Source organism: Protopterus annectens, chromosome 2.part0 (assembly GCF_019279795.1).
Source record: "Protopterus annectens isolate FY-2018-M chromosome 2.part0, PAN1.0, whole genome shotgun sequence".
NCBI classification, from domain to species: domain Eukaryota; kingdom Metazoa; phylum Chordata; order Ceratodontiformes; family Protopteridae; genus Protopterus; species Protopterus annectens.
In genome coordinates this window covers 14,859,191-14,883,853 of record NC_056728.1, presented here as the reverse complement: position 1 = coordinate 14,883,853, position 24,663 = coordinate 14,859,191, and the positions used below count along the sequence as shown (strand labels likewise).

Genomic DNA, 24,663 nt, shown 5'->3' with positions numbered 1-24,663 from the left:
GTGTCTTGGTCCTGTATTCATTTAAGTCCCTCTCAATTTTGTTCCATTTCCTATTTTGTACTTCAATACATTTAGTCTCAATGTTATTAAGTAGTTTAAAATACTTGGCTTTTTCCTCATTAATACTAAAGGCTAAATCATTAACAATGCCTGTATTAAGTTGTTCAATCTTACTTTGTAATTTCACCATTTCTTTCTCATTATTTTTTATAATAGCTTTCATAATATCTTTACCACATTTCTCAAATGCCATTATTAAGTCACTGTGAAAATCACTACCCTCTAAAACATTGTTAGGGTATTTGAATATTCTAAGACCTTTAGGAATAATATTCACAGATAAACAATGTCTTAAATACGAATTGTCCATCTCTAACATCTTGTATTTATAAAGGAAAAAGTCAAAGTCTTCTAACATTGTTTTATAAGTCCCGTAGTACATATTTCTTGTTGCTTTTTTGTAAAAATCAAATTTTGTGTTAAATACATCTGCAAACAGTCTTTTTGAAGTACCTGTGGATGTGTTACTTCTTCCGCCTGTTTGTGCATCCATTGGTGAATGAGGGCTCCCTCGTTCTTCTACTGTTGTATTTTCCGGTCCATTCGGACTAAATATCCTCGGTAGTTCATCAAAGCTGGAATTTGTAGCACCTTTCGGTTCCCTGGATCGTTTAGAGCATCCGTTGGTAATGGAGCCCTTCGCATTACGCTTCTCCATTTCCTGGTTGTCTGGGGGAGTAAACGACGACAGTAGCATCGTCATGGATTGGCTCACTGAAAGCAATAAACTGTTATGAGGGAAGAGAAATAAGCAACACCATTTTATAATTAAGTAATCTTGTACTGAAAACTTAGAACGTATGACAATTGTGGAGGTTACTGTTACAAAAGTTACTTATCAGGAACAAAAGTTCATATTACATTAATTAATATTTTAAGGCACTAACCAAACCTACTAGATGTCTTAACACTGGAGAGGATGCATGTCCATTCTAAAAGTGAAGCCCTAGTGGAAGAGCTTAGGTTTATATGTTTTCAATGTATTACCTATGGGCCTTCAAACATTTGATTGCTATAATATTTTGTTGATATTTTCTAGTTTTTCTATACTTTTGAAGACTAGTTTTTGAGACTCTAAATGAGGTTTATTTCACAATCCTGAAAGGTGCTGTGTAATGTAGATGTGGAATTTTTTGTTACTGATTTTTATATTTAGTATTTGGTTCCTCAGACTGGTGTTAGCTCTCACAATGCTGTATTTTAGACACAGGCTTTCAAATTGAATGGGATCAGGCAATGTCGTATAGGTAAGGCAGAGGTCACAGGTCACCTCTAAGCAACCCTGAAAAAAGAAAATAATGACAGTTCCAGATGTCTTTCTGAATAGTTCAAATTTGCCAGCCCTATGATTTTTTCAAAAAGCAGTCACTGTATCTTTTCAGATTCTTTTAGGCGATTTGTTGGAAAGTTACAAAACGTAGCATTATATTCAATAACGGGGCATTAAAGAAAAGCACAAGGTGGTAAATTGATCCCGGATAGTGACTAGATGTCCCTTTAGAGTTATATGGACTACAGAATATGTTTTTCTAACTTTGAAAGAACTGCACTGATCAATGTTTAAATTATTACCCACTATTATTTCTGGACTATGAATGATGAAGACATTGTTTATCATTTGACCATTATTTTGTATAAAAATACATGCCCTTTTTGCAAAATCTCAGGATGCTACATTCACTGACAGTGCAGAACTCTGTGGATACCAGTTTTAATCCATGTAGGGATAGCAAAGCAACCCCTTTACCCTGAATTGTTGTATGTTTTATCCACTTAATTGGAGATGCGTTAACATTTAATTATTTTAGCTTTTCAATTATTCCAAGTAGAATAGTATCAAAACCATTAGCTAGTTCAAGATAAGCAATATGTAGGGTCATCCCTTCATTAGATGCTTCTATTAACTTTTCAAGAATGCCTGAGGACTGAAAAAGCAGTATTTCACTTTAACAAATTTATACCGTTACATATCTAACAGAAGTAGGTACCTTGCATCATTTTAGATATGCACAGTTAGGAATTTCCCCATGATTTTACATGGAATAGTGATCAGGCTAATGGGTCTAAAATTACTGTGATCTGAAGTTCTCCCTTTGTGATTTTGTACCACTACAGTCTAATGTCATAAGCCAGGGATGCATCAGCATGGTATCTTTTTGTTCAAAGTTATTGACAGATGTTACGTTTGATTTTCCTGATTCTGTGCAAGGCACCAGCAAATATCTTGTCTGGTCCCATGGAACCTGAGTTTTTTTTCTTTTTTTATTTGTGGCAGCAGTTCTTACATCTGTAATTATATAAACAGTGTCTCTCCTTGCCCCTACATCACTCTTTGAAGAAGTAGTAGAAACTATGACAAATGCCAAGTTCTTCTCTGTTCTTGTTGCTAACCAATAGTTCAGGTAGAATAAGCTAAGTGAAGCTAAAGCTTTGCAATGTACCTTTAATTTACTGCTTGACTGATAAAGAGGCTTGATTCTACTATTTAGAGTCTAATCAGCTACAGACGTTTTCTAGAGTATAGGAGCAACTACAGCTGATGGGCTTGAAGGTATAGTCAAAATAACTGATGATATGTATGTTGGAGGTGCTAGTAAACAAGAACAAGATTTTCCTTTAGTAAGTATTTTGGACAGATTGGGGCTAAAATGTTTGAACCTTAATGAGAAAAAATGTTAAAGTGTAACTTATCTAAAATAAATGTCATGTTTTGTCTCATAAATAGTTTCAACCCAAAGTTGACAGAGAAAAGCAACTGTGTACATGTAAAAGCCTTATGACAAATCAAATCTTATGAGTTTATTGTCATAGTGTGATACCTGTACACTTTTATTACTGACATCATATAAACAGTGCAAAACAGAAAAGTACTACAGCTTGAAGATTTTGAAAAATGAAACAAGAAAAAGTCTTTGAATGCTAAAACATCTGGTTATTACAGTGCATGCTTTTAAGTTCTGTGAAGTAATGCAACCTACTGTTGAGATTATAGATGCCATTTGGCAAGTTCTTTGTGCAGTGTTATTACAAGGTGATCCATGGATCTAGAGCATGAAGTAATGTGCAAATGTGAAATGTCCAGGTAGAAAAAGAGATCCTTGTCATAATTTTTGGTTGTTAAATGTTCCACAATTGCATCTTTGGTAAAAGAATTAAAGCAGAGCTAGACTATAAAACAGTCCAACCTTGGCAAATTTAAGGTATCATAAAGCTCTGGCACATCTTCATACAATGTTACTACCTTTCTGTAACTATGATTTGCAAGTTCAATATAAACCTAGTAAACTAACACATGTATCTGATACCCCAAGTGAGCATATATGTATGGTTGCAAGGAGGATTTGTTTGAAAAAAATCTGGTAGTACCGTGGAGAGTTTCCCAGTTGCCAGTGTCTGCTGAAATGTTTCCAGATTTAAAGGGTTGTGCTATAGATTACTTTGAGCATTATTTGCTTAGTGGTGTTGTTATGACATTATGGCCATATAATGTGAAGACACTATTTTTCCTGCTGTGATAGGGGATTATACACTCAGTTCTTGTGAGTTAAAAGTGAGAGCATTTTTCCCTTTTCAACTACATGGTATTTAAGGTGCACAAATCACTGTTCGATGTGAATGAATGCAAAGAGACAGCCTGTCATATCATGTTTGTACAGATAGCACAAATGGTGCAAAACTGCTAGGTTTGTTGAATATTTGGGAATCCAAGCTTTAACATGGAGGTGATGCCTCTTGCTATTCCATCGTTAAAGTTGGACTTGGCTTATTTTGTTATAAAGAGTCATATCTTCTCCTATGTATAGACTATTTCTCAAAATTCCTTAAGGCAGTATAGTTGAATGGCATGAGCCAATTTATCATTACTGTACTAAATCAATCTTTGCATGGTACAGACTCCCTAAAGAAGTAAAAGCTGATAGTACTCCTTAGTGTATCAGCCAAGAATTGTATAATTTTGAGAAAAACCGGAATTCAAACATATTATGCTGAGTCTTAACACCTGGATAATGTTTAAGTGGAAGATATGATAAACACAGTGAAAGATATTCTCAATAAATGTGAATACTCTGATTCATATCATTGTTATTTATCTATTCGTGAGTATATAAATACATCATTATATCCTGCAGTCCTATCCCTAACTCAGCTATTGATGGGCCATTTTCTTAAACTGTGGATACAGTACCTATTTCTTTTTTTCTACTAGTGCCAGCTAGACAAATGAAGATACAGTTCTTACATGAAAGACAATTAAACAGTTTGTTTGTTTGTTTGTGTCTTTCGGCTTTTCCTGGTTAGGGGTCGCCACAGCAGAACTCCGGTCCGCTAATGATTGGTAGTTGATTTTTACGTGCCGAGTTACCAGCCCTGACGCACAACCTTCAACAAAGGTACGCCCATTCACGCATGTCTCCATGCAGATGACGCTCTAGCTGAGAATCGAACCAGACAGCGTCTTACTGTGAGGTGACAACATTACCCCAGCACCACCACTGCGGGATAAAGACAATTAAACAGTGAAAAATCTTATTGCTTTTATGAAAGGATAAAGACTAAGAAAAGTCAGACTTTGCTTGGTACTGAACCTTATGTTCAAGGCACAGTGACTAATTCTTCAGAACTTGTAAGCTATTACTTGGTGCAAAGGCCTGACATGCAGCTGTACCACAGTGTAGAAATTTCAAGCAGCAGACACTTTAGTGTTCTGGAAAAACAGTAGTTTTATTCTAGTAAACCCAAAACTGGACTGATTTTGCTAAAACAAGAAACAAATGTAGCCACAGGTGGAAAATTAAACAGTGACTAAATAAAACAATTTGTATCTTAAAAAAATGGTTCAATGCATTAACTACTCTGGCATCAATTGATTAACAAAAGTGCTAACACACACTTTATATTGACAAATCTTAAATATACTTTTTTAAATTAATGCTGCTCAACAACAACAACAAAAAAAGTATGTAGCAGAACTATGTACAGCAGTCGGTCCAGTGTCTTATCACCGGGGCTTATAGCAGTGAAAATATATAGTTGCTAAAACATACCTGTCTGAATGAGCAAATCAAAGTCTCTGGTACACAAATCCTTTTCTGATAGTTTTCTAGTAAAATCCAACAGTGGATCTCAGCCACAATGCCAGAACTAAAACTCCTGTCTCAGAGTCAGCTGCTCCAGCCTTAGTGTTTCTGTCCTTTACAGAATACTCCTGACTGTCCTAAACTCTTGAAGTAAATACTTCTGCCATGTTGTAGTTTTATTTCCGGCATTAGAAAAGCACAGCTATACAGCTGCTTCTCATTAATTGGCTGCAGGTATCTCACTTTAAGGGAGGGGGGCAGTCCTTATTCCTTGCTTCTGTTCATTTTTGTACAGTATACAAACCATGTTTTATTCGTTCCAAATAGTCAACATAAGTCCATGAACAGTTCTTTCTTACTACGTGCCCTCCTTATATCTAGTGATACTATCTGCTAGGCATTCTCCTGATGGAATCATTACAGTATGTCACAATACAAATACACACAATTTGTTTAAACTACCAGAATCTAAATTGCAAGGTCACATCATTTAGTAAAGGGAATAGTTTTGCCTAATCCACATATTAAAAAAAGATATTCAAGTCCTGTCAGTGAATATTATTTCAGTTTACTGTCTTTGAGGTTTAACGAGATTGTATGAGTATGTCTGATGTTCTTCTGAAGGTTTATCATATACCTGATTCAAACACTTCAACCAGTGATAGCAAAATCCGGGACAGTTCCAACCAGCCTAATATCTAAAGGTGTGGAAGCCTGATCAAAAATCACTCACATATAATATCTATAACAGAAAGTGCAGCTAATAAATTAAAGCTAGTTTTATTGTTTTCTGTGAAGATTCAGTTTTGTATGTTAATCACATGACTTATATACAGGCTATAGCATTTTAATGCTATTGTATGTAACATGTAAAGGGAATTCATCCTATAAGTGCTCATCATCATCATCATAATCATCAACCCCCTTTTTCCCATTTTCTACATGGGGTCAGGGGGTCATGTTAACTTTCGTCATCCCTCCATATTCAATGCTACTCTCCTACCTTCTTTGACACTCATGCTTGACTATTGCAGGTCTTCTCTCACTCAGTCCATCTCCCTCTTTGCTTGATGTACTACTTTCTGTTGCCTTCTTCCTGTCTGTCTTCACTAGATTGTCTCCTGCTTTCCTGCACATGTGCCCAAACCACTGTAATCTGTTCTCTTCGACATTTTCTGCAATTTGAGGTACTTTGGCTTCTGCTCTTATGTCTTTATTTCTTTGCCTGTCCCACAGTGTGCATCCTACCATCCATTTCAGGCACTGCATCTGCATTACCTCTAGCTTCCTCAACTGCTCTGCCGTTACTGCCCAGGTTCTGTATCATTTTGTATACCTTACTTTTCAGCTACTTTGGTATTCTTCTGTCATTCAGTATGCCTGAGACTCTAAGTTAGTTGGCTGCAGCCCCTCTTATTCTAGCTTTGACCTCATCTTTCATACTTCCTGTCTCAACCACCCATCCCAGATACTCGAAGCTGTTAACCTGTTCTACTGCTTTCCCTTCTAACTCATTTTTCAGCTTCTTCTGATTTCCTCCATTTGCTGCCATTACAACTGTCTCATCTGTACACAGCTTCATCCCAAGTGCCTCTGGTTTTACATTCCACTCCCCTATCCTTTGCAGAAGTTCTTACTCAGCAGCAACTTACTCTGTCAATACAGCCACTGGGGGGTAGGGTTGGATTTCTTTGTTTTGTGTGCAGAGAAACACACCAAGTTGAGGGATCTGAGTACACGTCTAAGTTAATTGTTTCTGCAGTCAATGCTTACTGTAATCCAATAATTACGTACTATAATTGTAATGTGCAATCCAAGCAGATAAAAACCTTTACATTTGGCTGCAGAAAAGCATTAGTAGATCATTCATATAAATAAATGTGGACAAATGAGTCTGATATATTGTCATAATGACCTTTTAATGATAATAATTTTTATATTGCATATGTTGATTCTTAAACAAGATATGCGAACCAAGGCTATTTCTATGAGTGAATGTAACTATTGTTTTTTTTTTTACTTCCAGTTTCCTCTTAATCTTTTTTTTTACCTAGCTGCGACAATTAGTCATCACTGATGTTTCCTGAGGAAGTTCTGAGCTGTATAGTTTGCTTTAAACAAATCCTTAGGGGGTAGGGAGTGGATGACAATTTTAACTTGTACCATTACTTCCTCAAAAACAGTGAACCTGAGACAACTGGAATATGACCTGCAAGGTAATTGTTTTCTAACTTCCAGTTTGTACTTCTTTTCATCCTCACTTGCTAGTAACTTCAAGTGTTCTAATGAGAGACACAGTGAATATTTGGTTTCCTCGCTTTTTTTACATCAAAATGAAGATGATATACCTTGTAGTCACATTTGTTTTCGTAAAACATCAGGCAGTGTTGCATTAAAGACCGATAACTTTATGCTATGTGCTTAATATCTATCAGTTAGATTGGATATGTGGTTATATTCTGCCTTGAGGAATTCATCCTATTAGCACTTTATACTTTGCTACAGCTGAGGGGGGGGGGGGTGGATAGTTAAAAACACTGACATGTCAAAATGTTGACAGTCACAATACTGATACCAAAGTACTCACAGTTCATAATGTTCACACATCAGAAATCTGATAAAACTCACATTAAAAAAATGTGCAAACTCTCTATTTCTCTAATCAATTTACACTGAAAATATACTAAACCAAAGTAAAAAAAAATCCTAAGCCATACCAGTACCATAGAATATGGTAACCACTTTTGGTCTCTAATAAAATTTCTTATGTGGGTTTTATACAAACCCTGGTAATTGAAATTACTACATGCAGAGTGCCTTCCTTTATTCTAACACATGTTCTTTAACCATCAGCTGATTTACTGGACCTTCTATTCACCTGTTTCCTCTTCTTCCCAACATGGTCATCTGGTCACCATTTCTTTAATAAAGATAGATGCAAAGAGTTTGTTTAAAGCTTCTATCTCTGCTTTAGAATTCTAATCCACTTTTTTAATTTAGCAAAAAGATGCCAAAGAAAATAAAACCAAGAGCCATTTGGAATCAAATCACCATGAACTGATATAGTAAAATGAGACTGGTAAACTTTTATTTATTAAATATTCTTGTTTTACAATATATCTGTCTGTGGTGATTTGATTCCATTTGTTTCTTGTTTTTACACATTTTAATTTCTCTTTTCATGTCCTGTAATCCTTTCCTAGCATTACTTACCTCTTGTACTAATCCACTGAACAACATTGCTTTCCTTTTTGGATGTGCCTTCTTTTTCCTCAATAGCCCCTTTTCCATTCTTCTCCAGATTCTCTTTTGTTTAAAGCTTGTTTGTTCCTTCTAGCTACCTCCAGTCCTCCATATTTTGACTTTAGTCCCATAAAGAGTGTGTCATTTGTGGCCCCTTTTCTCTTCAATGGGAACTAAGAATAAACACAAGAATCAAAAGTGAAAACATGCGTCATAACATAAAGGACATAAAATGTTATTAACATCAGTTGAGCGCTTTCATTTGGTGCAACCATACTTCATCAGAACTGATTACAGAATTTAATTTCTTGCTTTCAAAAGGTATCTGTTGAACTGTCAAGTAGCCAGTCCATATTTCAATATAGCACAGGGTGAGGGGTTAATATCGAGTGATCTATGTAAAGATAGCGATATAATGATCATGGCACCAGATAAAGGGGGTGGGATGGTTATTAAGGATAAAGTTGATTACATCAATAGGATCAATAGTTTGCTTTATGTTGAAGCATATGAGGAAGTCTAGATTAATGAGATTTATATTGCATATAATAAAACTGATACAGCATTAATGGATATGCTTTTGGAGGCTCATATAATTCTTGATGAACATGCTTTCATGGTCAATGATAAACCTTTAACACCTGCAATTTTTAGTATTCTAAAATTTCTTAAGGACCTGAAGACTCTGTCTTTGCATCCAATCATGGCTGCTGATAAGTCTAAGACATTTTTCATAGCTAAGTTTCTTGGCACATGGTTAAAAAGCAGCATGATAGTACTTTCCCATCACTGTAGAGATTCATGTTGATTTCAAATGCGTGATTATAATAGTGATTGGCTACTTATAACCATTGATGTTAAAGATTTGTTCACTGCTATACCACAAAATATAGGGTTGGAAAGTTATTGCAATTGTCTTAACAGAATCATGGTAATTTTTGCTCAGGAACTGAACACTTTGGCATTCTTGATGGAACTCGTATTGACAAATAATTTTATTTATTTTGCTGGACAATCATTTAATCAAATATCAGGCATAGCTATGGGTGCTGCATGCTCCCTGCTCTTCACCAACTTGGTTATGGCACAGTGGAAATACCTTTATATTTTAAACAGCCATTATGCAAAATCATGATTATTATACATCAGATATTTGGATATTTGGATGATATATTTATTTTGTGGTTCGATACCAATGTAAAAGTTGGGGAGTTTATAGAATATATTAATTCTACAACTAATTTCTTTCTTCACTTTACCTAAACCTTGAGTTTGGATTCCTCAGTTATTTAGATGTAATTATAATGAAAGATAAAACCAAGGATAAACTCATTTAAGCTATCTACACGAAACCTGTATATTCTAATTCCTATTTGCATTTTAATAGCTGGCAATCCTATATATCAGAAAAAATGTGATGGTGAAAGGATAGCTCATTTATCTAGCTCAGATGATATTTGAGTCTGATATATTCTTGGCTGAGTGTAGCAATTTGATGGATATGTTCAAGAGGAGGGGTTATCCAAGTTCTTTCTTAGATCCACTTTTAGAGGAAGTTATTATAAAAAGGAACATGGAATTTTATTTCCTGCTCATCTCAAATGGTGGTAATGACAATTTAAGGGCATCCACTCCATCGAATATTAGATATAAAGATGCCTTTGCTACTACTTATAATCTTGACAGTAAGAATATGAACATTGTATTAGAAAAGAACTGGGGAGTCTTCAGTAATTCAATGAATTTGAAGGATAAGCTGAGACAAACACCAGTTATCATTTATAGAAAAGGAACGTGTCTTAGAAATTATATGGAGAATAATGGCAAACTGACAAATATAGCATTAAGTAAACAAATGATAGACTTTTAAATGTGGCAAATGTAGCCAATATAAATACTGCATATGTGGGTAATTCATCATGTTATTATTAATAAGATGAATATTAATGCTAGAGGCCATTTTGACTGTAACCGAAGGAGAGTTGTTTATGTAGCTAAGTTCCAGTTGTGCCCTGCATTCCATGTCCGCAAAACCAATAGAAAGATTCAAGAACATATTTATGAATATGTGTATGACATAGATACAGGCAGGATGCATAATGCTCTAGCCAAGCATATTAAAAGTTATAATGCACATCATTTTTTATTTTGGAGGGGGTGATCAGAAACCCCAGAGGTGGTTAGTATGTGGAAATTCGAGAATTATTGTGGCACTTATATTTGAACACCAATAATCAACCAGGAATGAATGAGTCTATATCAATTTCTAGTTTATTGAACTTACATTTTCATGTATAAAAAATATGAATATTTTCATAATCAATACAGTGCGTCTTTTGTGAATTTCATTTATATTTTAAAGTTTTCAAATATTTTAAGATGGGAATAAATATGTTTACACTATAATTATATTCAATTTGTGAATAGGTAGTTTTGGATGACTTTTATTTGAATATGTACCAATTCAAAGTAAGACTGAATCTTTTAAAAGCAGGGAATTAAATTCTGTAATCAGATCTGATGAAGTTTGGTTGTACTGAATGAAAGTGCTCAACTGATGTTTTAGGTCCTGTGTGTTACGAGGCGTGTTTTCGCTTTTGGTTCTTGTGTTTATTCTCAGTCTTGTTGGTTCCATCTTGTTTTTATGTGTGTCATTCAATGGGAACTACACTGTGTTAATCAGATATATTTGTTTCACCCATACTGCCTAGAGGATACAGTATCTAAGCCCCAATTCTTCCTGAACCCTTCCCTTGCTTATTGTGTAAAACCATCCTGATAAGTTACTACCAGTACTTTATTTTGCTCCCTAATCTATTGAAGATCAAATACTCCATTCAGTTTCTTGCAGGTTGAAGTCTCCTGTTAAAGTGATTTGCTTCTGTTTTCTTAATTTCCCTGGCCTAATCTGGTGACCTCTATACATATTATGCCCATCACCCTAACCTAACTGTTGGCCTTCTGAGTTTCACTGCCTATTCTTCTTCTTCATGGCTCTCTACCTCCCATGTTACATTTATTCTTCATCCACAATTTCATAGACAAGTCCCTTTATGACATAAGCTTCTACTTCCTCATTTCCATATAGAGGGCACCATTTTCTAATTAATTTCATCATTTAACAAGGTCCCTGTTATCCCTTGTATGGTCTTCTACTATGCCCCTTTCTCTGTGACTGCGTGAAGCATTTTCATCTTTATTTTCTTGGAGTTCTGGCAGTGCACCAAATTACTCCTCCATTCTTGTTACTACCTCCAGCCCAGGTATCTACTTTGGTGTTGTTTGTGTTATATTTTTATTTTCTTCTTCTTCTTCTTCTCCCTTTCTTAATTCTTTAAATGTTTGCATAGATCTTGTTCCTCATCCACTTAGAGGTACCTATGTTTTAACATATATTGTATGACCTCCTTTCATCATTTCTGTTCACAAATTGTCTACCCAGACAGATTCTTATTCTCCCTGGTTCTTCTTTGGTCCATCCATTCATTCACAACCCCTTTTTCCTATTTCTGCACATGGGGGTCGGGTGTCCCTTCAATAGTGACAATCATCTAGAGTCAATGTTTACACCAGCAGGTGGTTAGCCCTGCCGCTGTAGTTCTTCTGCACATAATTGCATGCACACTCACACATGTGGTCAAGTTAGAGTGTCCAGTCCACCTACTGCATGTCTTTGGTATGTGGGATAAAATCAGAGCATCTGGAGGAGGCCCATGCGAACACAGTGGAGACATGGAGACTCTGCACAGAAGAGACCCCAGCTGAGAATTGAACCACAGAACTTTTTGCTGTGAGGTAATAACACTATCCGTTGTGCCACTGTGCAACACTATCCCTGGGGTTGAATAATGCCTACACTAAGTGTACACTAAGTGTACTCCATTCTGAATGAACAGACAGCACAGACATTAATCACACCTTCATCCACCTAATTTTAATTTTCCTATTGATTTTCCTGCATCTTTAAATACTGACAGGGATTCATAAAGGATACCATAAAGTGTGGCTACATGTACACTTAGTGTAATCTTTCTGAGTGACTAGAAAGCACAAAAAATGTGGTAGGGATGTTCTTGAATACATAATGTGTACACTTAGCATAGGCTTTATTGAATCTGACCCTGTATTAATTTCTCAACTCATTCTCCTCTATCAACCATCTACTAATCTGAGTGGGGCAGAGAAAAATGGAGGGCGAATATGAAAGGTACTCAGCAGCGGAAAAAGATGAAAATACAAGGCTGGAGGTAATGAGCACAGGGGATGCAGAGCATAACAAGGCAGGAAAATGATAAGGGAAGAAAGACTGGCAGGAAAGGAGAAAGAGCATGAGGACTGAGCAAGGTCCACTGGTGATAGAGCAGCAAAGGTCAGTCTGTACTTCGGAGGGCCAAAATGGGTCAGAAACTAATGGCATATGGGGTAAGAAGATAGATTAGGTTATATATAAATGTGGAAGAAAGAGAGAAGTATGCAAGAGGGAAATAAGGAAAGTATAAATCTACTATGGAGGGAGGAGTCTACTTCAGTAGGCCGAAATACCATATAACCGACTTTTAAAAAATGGAGAACAGAAGACCGGTTTCACATGAGTGAAACTTCACATTACTGATGTTCAGAACAGTGAATGTTTGAAATGCCAATGGTCTAAGGTGAGCAGAACAGGAAATCCACTCATTACCGTACTGTAGTGCGATCTCAGAGTTGGTATACTTAATTTGCAGGGGATTTGGGAGGTGCAGGGGGGCACAGCCCCCCTGCATCAACATTTTATTTGAAATGCAGTAGTTGCTATTGAATTTAAGAATTCCTACTGAATATTTATGTCAGTGCTATAGTTATTATCATGAATATTCAGTGGGATTTTGTTTAGGTTTGGGGTTTTGGTTAGTGGACGGGTGAATTGAAAATGTATACTTTCTGTTGTTTATAATTGTTTATAAATTATATATTTTACTATATGTTATTAATACTGTTGTAACTTTCTGAGATGATTTCCTGTTATCACTGGAGCTTCTTGTAAGGCCTCTGTTAAATTGTGTTTGCTACCAAGTATGCATTTTTAAAGACAGAGCATACTATTTTAAGAGACAAGTTTATAACTGTGCATTGCATACAGTTGATGTCTTACACGGTCGGGCAAATGAAAGTTGGTTATTTGCAGTTTCAGTGTTTTGAATTTTTGGCGATATAGTCTCATTTTTTTAAAAGTCGGTTATGTGGTATTTCAGGTTGATGAAGTAGACCTGGAGGGAAAGGAAGTCATATAAAGAGAGTAATACGGTAGATAAGGCAGTCAGTGATTATGGCATGGGATTTAGAAATCAGAGTTTGGCGAGACAAAGGAGATTCATGATAGTAGAAATGGAATTGGAGCAAACAACAGGTAAGCCATAAGTAGTATAGTTCCTGTAGGCAGACAGAATGCCCATATGCAGTAACACTTGTATGTTGATATTATCTGGCTGAGGAGACAGTGGAAGGAATTGCTAACAGAACTAGATAGCAGCTAGATGCAGAAAACTATGAAGAGTGCTATTCTTCCTGGAAATCTGTCCAAGCTCCAAACGCAGCAGAGAAAAGAAGAAAAGGATCGAAGAGATTAGTAGCTGGTTGATAGAGGGGGTGAGATTTAGTGTTCACCTTAAATGTGACAACAAATGAAGAAAGAAAATATGCTCATCAGTGCAGAATATTACGTGTTTGCAGGACGGGATATGGCAACTCCAAAAATGAAAATGAGAGGATGGAGAAAATAACCTGTCTGAAAGGTAAAGGCACGAACAGGAAGTTAGAGCAGGGATTGTTGGCATAGAGAGACTAAACAGGCAAACATGTTACATCAAGAGCAAAATAAGATATAGAAGAAAGAAGTCAGAAGTGAACTTTAATTGCAGGAAGAATCCATAACCTATAAGTATAGCAGGAATGAAATCTGGCAGACATGGTAGGATTTGGATCACAAATAAAGAAGACACGTGGTTTAGTTAATACAGGACTGCAGTGTGACAGAGGGACTTTTCAGGATAGGGAGGATGTGAAGAATACTGGAGGCTAGAGAGATTGAAGAGGGAGGTATGGAAAATGAGAAGCTAGATTAAGAAACACAGGGACATAATGCTACTTATAGCACAGCCATATCCCCTGACCTGCAAACACATAATATTCTGCACTGATGAGCATCTTTTCTTTTTTTCCTTTGTTGTCACATTTAAGGTGAACACTAAATCTCACTCCCCTACCTCATTGGATTACTCTTATTAACATCGTTTTGCTCAGCTCATGTGCGTGAGTGCAGTTGTAGCACTTGCAAGCAATGTAGCATCTCTTTTTTCAGTTATTGTGTTTTGCATGCCTCCATTGTTTCCTTAAGAGCTATGTATGCTTGTTATTGTTCTCTGCACTGTGTAAAGCTGCTGGCTTCCTGCTGTCATTGGGCTTCATCCTTTCATCCTTTCATTTGTCATTTGTCAGCATGTAGGTCTGCATCTGCACTTCAGCCTTTCACCATGTTTCAACATGTGCTGGAATAACTCTCCTTCATCTGTTGTTGTCTGGCCATGTCTTCCTTGGCTGGAATTCAGTTGCACTGCATTGTTTCTTTAGGACCTTGTAAACATTTGATTTGCTTTGACTAATGTGATAGAATACCAGGCTTGTTAAGAGAGATCAGTGTAGAATGTATCTTGCAGCATTGTCTGACTTCTATTATCAAAACCTATTTGGCAATGACATGGCTACCCTGTGAACAGACATCTTCCCTGAAGGATGTTTGGTAATATACCAGCTGTGATCTGATTGTAGGGAGGATGTGGCAGTTCCTAACTTAACTGCTATAACTGAATCTGCAGTCAGTAGTTAATGATGTTAGCAAGTCCAAATAACACCTCAGGGTTGAGATCTTAAAGTGCAAAATTCTCCAGTTAATAAGATAAATCTCCTCGCAAAAATTTCACAGATTATACTACTGATTTGATGTTGGAGGTAGGCTTATTTAGAGGTCATGTTTGAGAAAAAAACATTCATTTGCTTGAACCCTTTGGGGTTCAAAATTCAAAGCATGACTTGAAGAGAACTAAAATGATCTTTTGTGTAATGAATATCACAGCCAAGCAGTATTTAGAAGAAATAATTCAAACTCATTCTGCTTGTGTTTAAAGCTGCAGTAGGTTAAGCCTCTTTCAGACCAGTTTACCACTCTAAGTTTGTTTTTTTGTCTAGACAAATCTGAACTTTTTTGGACTAAGTATTTCACAGCCTATAGGTGGTGGATGGAGAGGGGCTTTCAACAACTGAATCACCAGTAAAAACTGAACCGAGTGACGATCACCTTCATTGTGTCTGTCCAGAAGGTGGCATTTCATCCCCTTTCCCATACAGGTGCATACTGTCAGCATTTGCCACAGGTTTGAATATTTTTGCATTGATAATGTATATTGAATACTGGTTCCACTGGTATCACCACACCTGGACATTAGATTTAGAGCTTAGCGTATTGATACATTTTACTATAGCCCTATGTAACCTATTTAATACCCCTTGTTGAAAAATTTGAATCTTAGTGGTTTGTTTATGATTTCAAAGGAGTTGTACCCTGATATATTTGCCTTTGTAGAATGCAGTACAGAGAATGTGTTTCTCTTCTTTGCTGCCTGGGTATAAGGCTTCTAGATGACGGCTGTAAAGTAACATTTTGAAGTCTTTAGACTTGAATGATCACATCCTTCTGTGTGGTTTACCTCTCTGGTTTATAAACTGCATTTAGGTAATGACGGCATGTTTTATTTATGTCTTTGCTGTTTAGTTATAGGGGCGATTTTTAACAGAAAGCTCCAAATAAACTCCCATAGCATCACAGCTCAAAAATGCAAGTTACCAGCTGGACAAATTACATAGATAACCTGACTGTCATTAAGGTGTTTTTGCTGATTGTCATCACTTGTTTTTTTTTGTTTTTTGTTTTGTCATTACAGCCTCTGAGGTATGCTGTGTCATGATCTTTTGTTTCTGCTTTAAGAAATAGCCTAGTTCTCTTCTGCCATTTAGTTTAGGTGGGGACCCCCTATGCTAGCTGCCTTGATACTGTATGTTGCAGCCAACATGGAGGAGGTGTTCTCTCATTTCCTGGTGAAGATGCTTTAGAGGTAATAACACTTAATTCTTGGTCCACTATTAATTTCATGAGCAAAATGCCTATGTTCTTAATCCAGATCAAGGAGTTAAAGAAAGGAAATATTAACTGTTTACTATCCTGATGGCTAAATAATGCTCTAAGGTTTTAAATAATTTAGATGTCTGCATTAAAATGGCTGCTGATGACAGGTTTAAGTCTTTACAACTTTAAAACTGGATGTTTAATCACACACACTGCAGCTGAAAAGGTATGTAAGGATAACTGTTTTCTGACATGAGGGGAATGGAGTGGGGGATGAATATGGATATTCCCTTCAGACAGTAAGCTTAACCCATGGTGGTATGATTAAACTAGCATTAGGTGAATGCCCGAGGCTGATCTGTATTCACTGATGTCATTGTTGGCTTGCGGAACATGCCAGATGCTTGTTCTGATTAATAGGCTAATCAGGTTTCACAGTCCAAACCAGGCAGCTGTAGGAATAATGTCGGCATGTAAGCTACAAGCTGAAGAAAATATTTCAGACCATGGACTGGCCTTCAACCGGTAAATATATCTGGCACAAATTTACATATACAGGTCTTTGAGGTACCTTATGAGATTCTGTCTGTGGATACAGTAGAAAAGCAATACCATAAAAAAGAAATCAAAGTGTGTAAGGTTACAAGGCATTAGTTATGCTTATCCTACAAAATGCAATAGATACTGTAGTATGACTACCATAGCAATACAAAATAATGGCTTCAGTTTTATGTACATTAACACATTGCAATGTATTTCTAAGCTACATTCAGCAAACTTTCAGTGTTGAAACAGTTCTGCAAGCATCTAGCTTGCCACAGAATTTATACAAAATTATGCAAGCAAAGTCAGTTTTCTGACTGGCAAAGACCTCTTGGTTTACTTGTTATCCCAACAGATAATCTGCAGTTCCATGCTACTTAGAATCCTACTTTTAGAATATTTACTGCTGACTTTCTGCATTGTTTACAGAAGATAGCATCATGTGGATGCTTATATAGTAGAATTGCTAGCGTGATCAGTAGGTGGAAATTCTAAACATACTGTTAGCAACTGCAGTTTCATTTTACAAATGTGAAAATCACAGTGTCACATGCAATCTAAGTTGGGCCAGCAAACTCAGCGCAATTAAGGTGGACTGCAAAGTTTGCTAAAGTAGCTGTGACAAAAGTAACACTACTTCTGCCAAAACACAAAATTCTTTGTTTCTGATTTACTGGGGTCTTCGTATCCAAACACCCCCATGAAGGGGCAGAATAATATTAGAATAATGCCGAGTGAGTATCGTAATTATTAAGAGGTGGTAGGATGGCACTTCTGGCCCTAGCAAATAAAATGTTAAGTAGTAGCATCACATATGTTATTACAGGTTTTACACTACATTTATTTTTCTAAACGTCTAATATCATGTTTCTAACCCATACTTCCAATACAAAGAAAATTAGATTTTTTTAATTGTTACAAAAAATGCGCTGTGTATCTGTTTTATTTAGCAGTTTATAAATGAAAGACTTTGCCATGCATATTCACATTCAGCGGTTTGATAAAGAAACATTTTTCGCTGTGTAATTTGGTACGGGTGTAGAATGATTGGCGTACTTGTTGTGGATGAGTGACTGGGTTAGTTTCACTGTGCGTTAAGCTGAAATTTGGTACTGTGTATACCACAGGAGATTCTACAGGTGTTATACTCAAAGACGTGTCTATTTAAGGGACATTTTCTGTATAATATATTTATTTACACTTTTCCAGCTATGGACCGTATAAGGGCAAGCAAGTCTACAGATGATTAGAAATTTGGATGGATTATTACAACTTTAAGCTATTGCTATAATCTTCACCATTATCTGAACTTTCTTTTTCAATGAGAATTACTGAACAACATATTTAATGTAAAGAAATATAATGTATTACATTTTGGTAAACCTAATCTAGCATATCCATACACTATAAATGATCAAATTCTGCCAACAGTTCAGTGTGTTTGATATCTTGATATAATGATTGACAGGACTTTAAGTTTTGAGAATAATTTAAAGGTAATTACTCACATAACTTTTCAGATTAATTTAAATTTGATTACTCACATCTGTTATATGACTAAGGGCATACTCTGCACGTTTTTTTTTCTAGACAGCATAATGTTCTTTTTGCCCCTTATATAAGGTGTTTGTGAGGAAACATATTGAATATAGTGCAACATTTTACATTTGTAATACTAGAGAAATACTAGAGTCTTAAAATGTGCAGACATACTCACCTGAAAAGTTAACAGTAGTTAACATTTTTTTTATCTTGTGGGATTAGTTAGGGTGAAGCTATTTGCATTAGGCTACATGTTCTTTAGAGGTGATATGATCTTAATTTATTTTGAATAATGCCTCTTTATCCAGTAAACTTGGCATGACATTTGTTATCTACTGATTCTAATCAACAGACATGAATTGTTTGGCTGAAATTGACAAATTTAATTCAGTTGGTAGGAGACATTTTTTTTTGTATCAGATGGGCTAGGTTAAGGAATATACTGTACCTCCCTTAAAGGTTTGGCAGGCTGTTTCTCCCTCAAGTGCTTTTAAAATCTGTTTAGACAATATGGTTGTAATCATTGTAAATGACCCCTATACCTTATTGGATACAGTCTAAATTTTTTGGAATACAATACATAACCAGGGTTGGAATCAGGATGGCAAACTTGGCAACTGTTCACAGTCTCATCCCTGACGAGACCCCCCCCAATTACTGCACAATAATGGTTATTATTTGGAAACACTCATATGTTTTTATTCACCTTCTGTCATTATGACAGCTGTTCTAGTGTCCCTTGTTCTTTGCTGGGTATACCATCACTTCAATTACCCCTGTTCCAATGCCTGTGCCAGTGAAAATCTTAAGTGAATCCTGGGGTGGTGTCAGTGCTGTCTATCTTCGACCCAGGGTTTTTTATTCTTATGACCCTGTTTTTCCCATTCCCCTTCCTTGTGGTCCCCTTAGTTGTGTCTGAGGGGCAGGCATGCCATAGAGACATGCGGCATAATGCCCTGCCTCCTTGGCAGCTTAACCAAGTCTCCACCCTTTTTCCACTGTTGGACAAAGCCTCCCAACAGCGATTTCTCCAGCCTCTACCAGGATTAAAGATCCTGCATCCTGGAGATGGCATCAAGACTGCCCTCTCAGAAATGGTAATTCCCATTCCTTCCTGCCTTTAAAATCAGTCATGTAAGCTGCTAATTGAACCTGGACTGGACTGAGGTGTAGTCAGGGCTTTATCCCCTACACTGGCTACATAAACACTCATAGTGATGTTTCTGAGGTAAATGCAAGCTCAGGTAGCTTTACAAAGGTGACTTATCATAATAAAATGTCTTTTTCCATCTGCCTCAGCTTGCAGTTACTTTGGAGACACCCGGATGTTTTTGAAGTTTGAGCATCATTGTTAAGGAAGTAAGTACCTGGTTAGGCCTCATATCTCTCAAGGGACACAAATCTGCAAAATGATAGGGGAATAAATGAAGAAAAATTGAAAGGTAAAAGAAAGAAAATTACATTGTGTCTGTTTGCAGCAGGGGTGGCAGCACAGACTTCAGAAGTGTACAAAATGCAGTTATGTTTTTTGGGGCAGGATATCTATAAAAGTAAATGTTAGTTACAGTCACAGTTGAATTTATGGCTCTCCAAGAGTATATGGTCATTTACATATATGTGTCTTATTTATTGTCATAGGTGGTATAATCTTTCAAAAGTATTCTGTTTCTCTGGACAACAGCTGTGGTAAAAGAACTATATATTTTTAGAAACATGTATAAGATACAAGCATAAATGGCTTTCTACTTTTTACTTTATTATTGTAATAATTTTACTGACTCTCTAATATTCATCTCACAACTGGCTCATGCATTCCTATTTTTTTTCAGAGGGAAAATACATAATGCATAATATCATAAATCTGTTTCAGTTTTATAACACACAACTTAAAAACACTTTTTTTTGTCCCTGAAAGTGATATTTTCTTATATTTGAACGTTATCTCAAGTTAAAGAACAATTGATCTGGTTTTACAGGGCTACTGTGCATTTGGGTAAAACAAAATGGAGTACATTATATTGCCGAGTCACCATAAATTATAGGTACAGAAGCTGTCTGTTGATAAAAGCCACTGACTCCTGCTGTCATCTGATAACAGTTAAGCAGTCACTAGTCTTTTCTTCCACTGCAAGTGCTGCTGTTTGCATGGATGTTCATAGTTTAGTACTAAGCTAACTGCCCTTGCAAGCCATTTTTAGCCAAACCAATTATCCCTTGTGAGGCTCAAACCCTGCACCTTGTGTTTGTAAGAAAAACACCTTAGCCATTAAGCCACCCTTCCAACTGTCTGTATGTATAAACCCTACTGCATATATAGCTTAAAAAAGCCCTTCCCAAACACTACCATTATTCAGGACAAATTTGAGATAGATATATTTGGGTTATGGGTAGAGTATCGGAAAATGAAATTTGTTTCCTTTTTCATTACACTGAGTGTTAATATTTTTTATTTTTGATATAATGAATGGTCAACATGTTTTGGTTGATGTCTTTTATGTCAGCCAACAAACATGTCAACCATTCATTATATAATCATATATATATATATATATATATATATATATATATATATATATATAGGTGCATGTCAGATGGTTAAGTTTTCAAAAACTCAAAATTCATAAGGTTGAGACCATATGATCGAGGTTCCAAAAGTTCAAACATCAGAACCCCCCTCCCCCCAAAAAAAAAAATCTACTTTTTTACTTTTTTGCAGGGTTACTGCACCTCCACACCTCCTGCAAATTATATATACAAACTCTGAGATCGCAGTACAGTGAGTAAAAAGGTAAATTTCCTGATCCGCACTGTATCACAATCTGCATTCAAAAGCTTCAGGTTTTCAAAAACTCGATCATATGGTCTCAACTGTATGAATTTTGAGTTGCTGAAAACTCAATCAGCTGATACGGACCCATATATCTATATATCTATCTATCTATATATATATATATATATATATATATATATATATATATATATATATTAATAAGCACTTTACTATCTCGAAATACTGAAATCTGGAATTTCAGTATCTAGACACAAAAGTGCCGAAAGTGCATTTGAGCGAAACTGCACTTGCTCGAATTCAGAATGTTGAATCCGTGGTTGTGCTGGCGTGCTACGTGGGATTTGCTGTGTTTGTAAGGTGCAGTGTGCTGTGGGATATGGTTTGCCTGCTGTTGTGTGGATATATCTGGAGATTCAGGTAAGTGCTGTATTTTTAAGGGTTTTGCGGTAGGGGTTTGAGTGTATGTGAGTGTGCTGGTAAGTTTTAGGTGTAGGTAAGGGTAGGTAGGTAAAAGTGTGAGTGTGTAACTGTTGAGAGTGGTAGTGTTTGTAAGTATATGATGTGTGTTTGTGCACGGGGAATATAGAGTATGTAGTGGTGGATTTAGTGTCTTTGTCTTTTTAGTGCATCCTCGGAGTTAGTATATATAAGTAGTGGGGGTGTGGGGGGCACAGCCCCCCAGATGGGGGTGCAGGGGGGCTTGCCCCCTTGCTTATATGTAGATTAGGTGTGTGTCTTTGTGTTGTTGTTTTGTATGTGTGTGCTTTGTTGGTTTGTTGTAATGTGGGGAGAAAGGTGTGTTTATTTGTTTGTGTGGTGGAGGGTTTATTTAAAAGTCGCAATTTTGAATTTCATGCATTTGGAGTTTCAGTATTGTGACCGTTCGACTTTATAGTCTCACAATACTGAATTTTGAGATTTCAGTATTTTGAGATTATAAAGTGAATCTATATATATATATATATATATATATATATATATATATATATATATATATATATTATCAATAAAACACAGCCAAAGTAAAATGATTTGCAAAAAAATAATATTGCACCAACGCAGACCTAGCAGTTCAAGTACAAACAAAGGATAACTTCAAAATAACACTCCAGCATTTAAAAAAAACAGTGAAACCAGTGGTATAAAATCAATTAAATAATTATCCAATTAGTTTTGAAATTAAACTAATGCTTGCCATGGGAGTTTGTGACTAAAGTTGTACAAAGATTCAAATAAGTATCAAACAGCTTTCCTAAACGTTTCATTAAAGTTGCCATAAAGATGAGCAGGTCATTTTGGTGGACATGCCATTGATTCATGGATGTCATGTGGTTATAAAAGTTTGTAAAATGTGCACTTACATAAGCCACATATCTTTCACTCACGGTGTGCTCGATTTCTTTTTTCTCCCTTCATATTTCTGCTCAAACACCTGCCAGCCTTCTTAACTTACACATTTAAGTATAGCACAGATCTTACATTCTTTAATTTTAACACTTTTAGTAAAATTACTTTTTTAAAGTGACAAGTGTGTGTATACAGTAGTAAAAAGCTAACAAATTAAAGCACTTCCATTATTATTTTCATGCAATATATGTATTTTTATATATTGTTAACAATTCTCATTGACTCCAATATTAAATAAATTCCTCAATGCCTGCCACCCATTAAAATTCATTCCTCTTCCTGAATATTATTTCGCATGTATTGCTCCCTCAGATTCCCTTTATTTCTGCGTAATTTGCTTCTTTTCTTTCCTAAGGATCCCACCTCCGGTTCTTATACCCCTTTACACTATTCAATGCTTCACTTATAGCTGGTTTTGATTCTGATTTTCATTCTCTAGTAGTTAGTTTCTTTTACTGCCAATAACATTAAACATATTAAAGTCCCACCGTGTCCTGGTAATTTAGATCCCTCATCCCATGTCAAAAAGAATCATTATTGTTATTGTCGCTCGTCTTGTTTCCCATTAAAGAAGAACAGGCAGGGTAGTTCGTTTACATGCTTAATTACAAAGAAACACATCAGGATGGATAGCAGCATTGCAAAATATAAATGAGCTGATTAACTGACAAACTACAAAGGCACACATGCTTACATCTCAACAGCTAACTGCAAAATGGCAGTCAGGCTCGCACATGCTCAGTATTTATACACTTGTGCAAGCCCCTAGAAACCTTCTTAAGGGTGTACATACATATTCATATTGAGCTACAGCTATGATAAACTGTGTCAATTTGTTCAGCCAGCCTTGTTAGCCACATGAACGCTCATCAGTAATTTCCTTAAATATTCATTCATTTATGTTATTATGTTTACTATGTGAAATTCAATCCCACAGTTTTCTTTAGATCACAGCTGCTTTCAAAAACTACTAAAACTGCCAGAGAATGTCATTAAATAAGACTATTTCTCTTAAGCTAATCTAATGAGATGTATGTTCTCTGTGTTTTCTTGTGAATAAAACTAACTGACTGGAAACCAGTGTAGTACATCAGTCTCACCAGACAACTTTCTTCCAGGGCTGTTCATCAGTGGAACAAGGATGTCATATCTTTTTGGATCAACTCTAGAACATGACGACTATGTGAAGTTTCTCTATTTCCTTTGTGACACAAGGAGCCAGCAAATGTTAGGTAAGGGTCTACATTATTATTTAATATAAATGTCACAAGTAAAGTAGACCCCGAAACATTAAGCCAGTCAGTAAAACATTTCACAAGTAGGGTAAAGCAAGGAGTCTTGAGCTGAAACAGAAATCAGTTATGTGAATGTCCACTAAGCTAACTTTTTAGAAAACAAATCCTGGGCATTAGCTGACAGTATCTCAGATTAGCACAAACATGTCATGTAATTTACATAAAGCAGAAATACCAAAAAACTAAAGTGAAGTGAGTGTTATAACAGAAAAACATTGGGTGGGTGGGGGTGCTGTCACAGGAACAAATGCATATACTATATATTTCATGCTTACCAAGATATCCTAGAGGATAACTGACATACGGGCCATCTCCACAGCCTAAGTTGCTTCTCTGGAGCATTCTTTGAATTAAGAAGGAAATTCATTCAAGCAAGGGTGACATATAGGATCATCATTGTGACAAATCTTACTTATACAGAGGTATCCAGTGTACATACATGCTTACAATTGGTGGTATAGCTATAAAACCCAAGGGAAGAAAATTTGCCAGGGAATACATTTGAAAAAGGACTTTGGTGCAGATTTTGTTAAGGTAGTTATTTGTTGT

The 24,663-nt window shown here is 36.1% G+C and overlaps 1 protein-coding gene across 2 annotated transcripts in view; it reads left to right on the top strand.

Moving 5' to 3' along the window:
* The window catches only part of LOC122792925 (signal-induced proliferation-associated 1-like protein 2), a 2,084,855-nt gene that overhangs the window by 535,622 nt on the left and 1,524,570 nt on the right, over nucleotides 1–24,663 (top strand). For both annotated transcript variants that reach the window (XM_044060495.1, XM_044060497.1), the window contains exon 3: nucleotides 23,938–24,051. The gene's annotated coding sequence lies outside the window, so the exon portion shown is untranslated. The remainder of the gene's footprint in view (nucleotides 1–23,937; nucleotides 24,052–24,663) is intronic.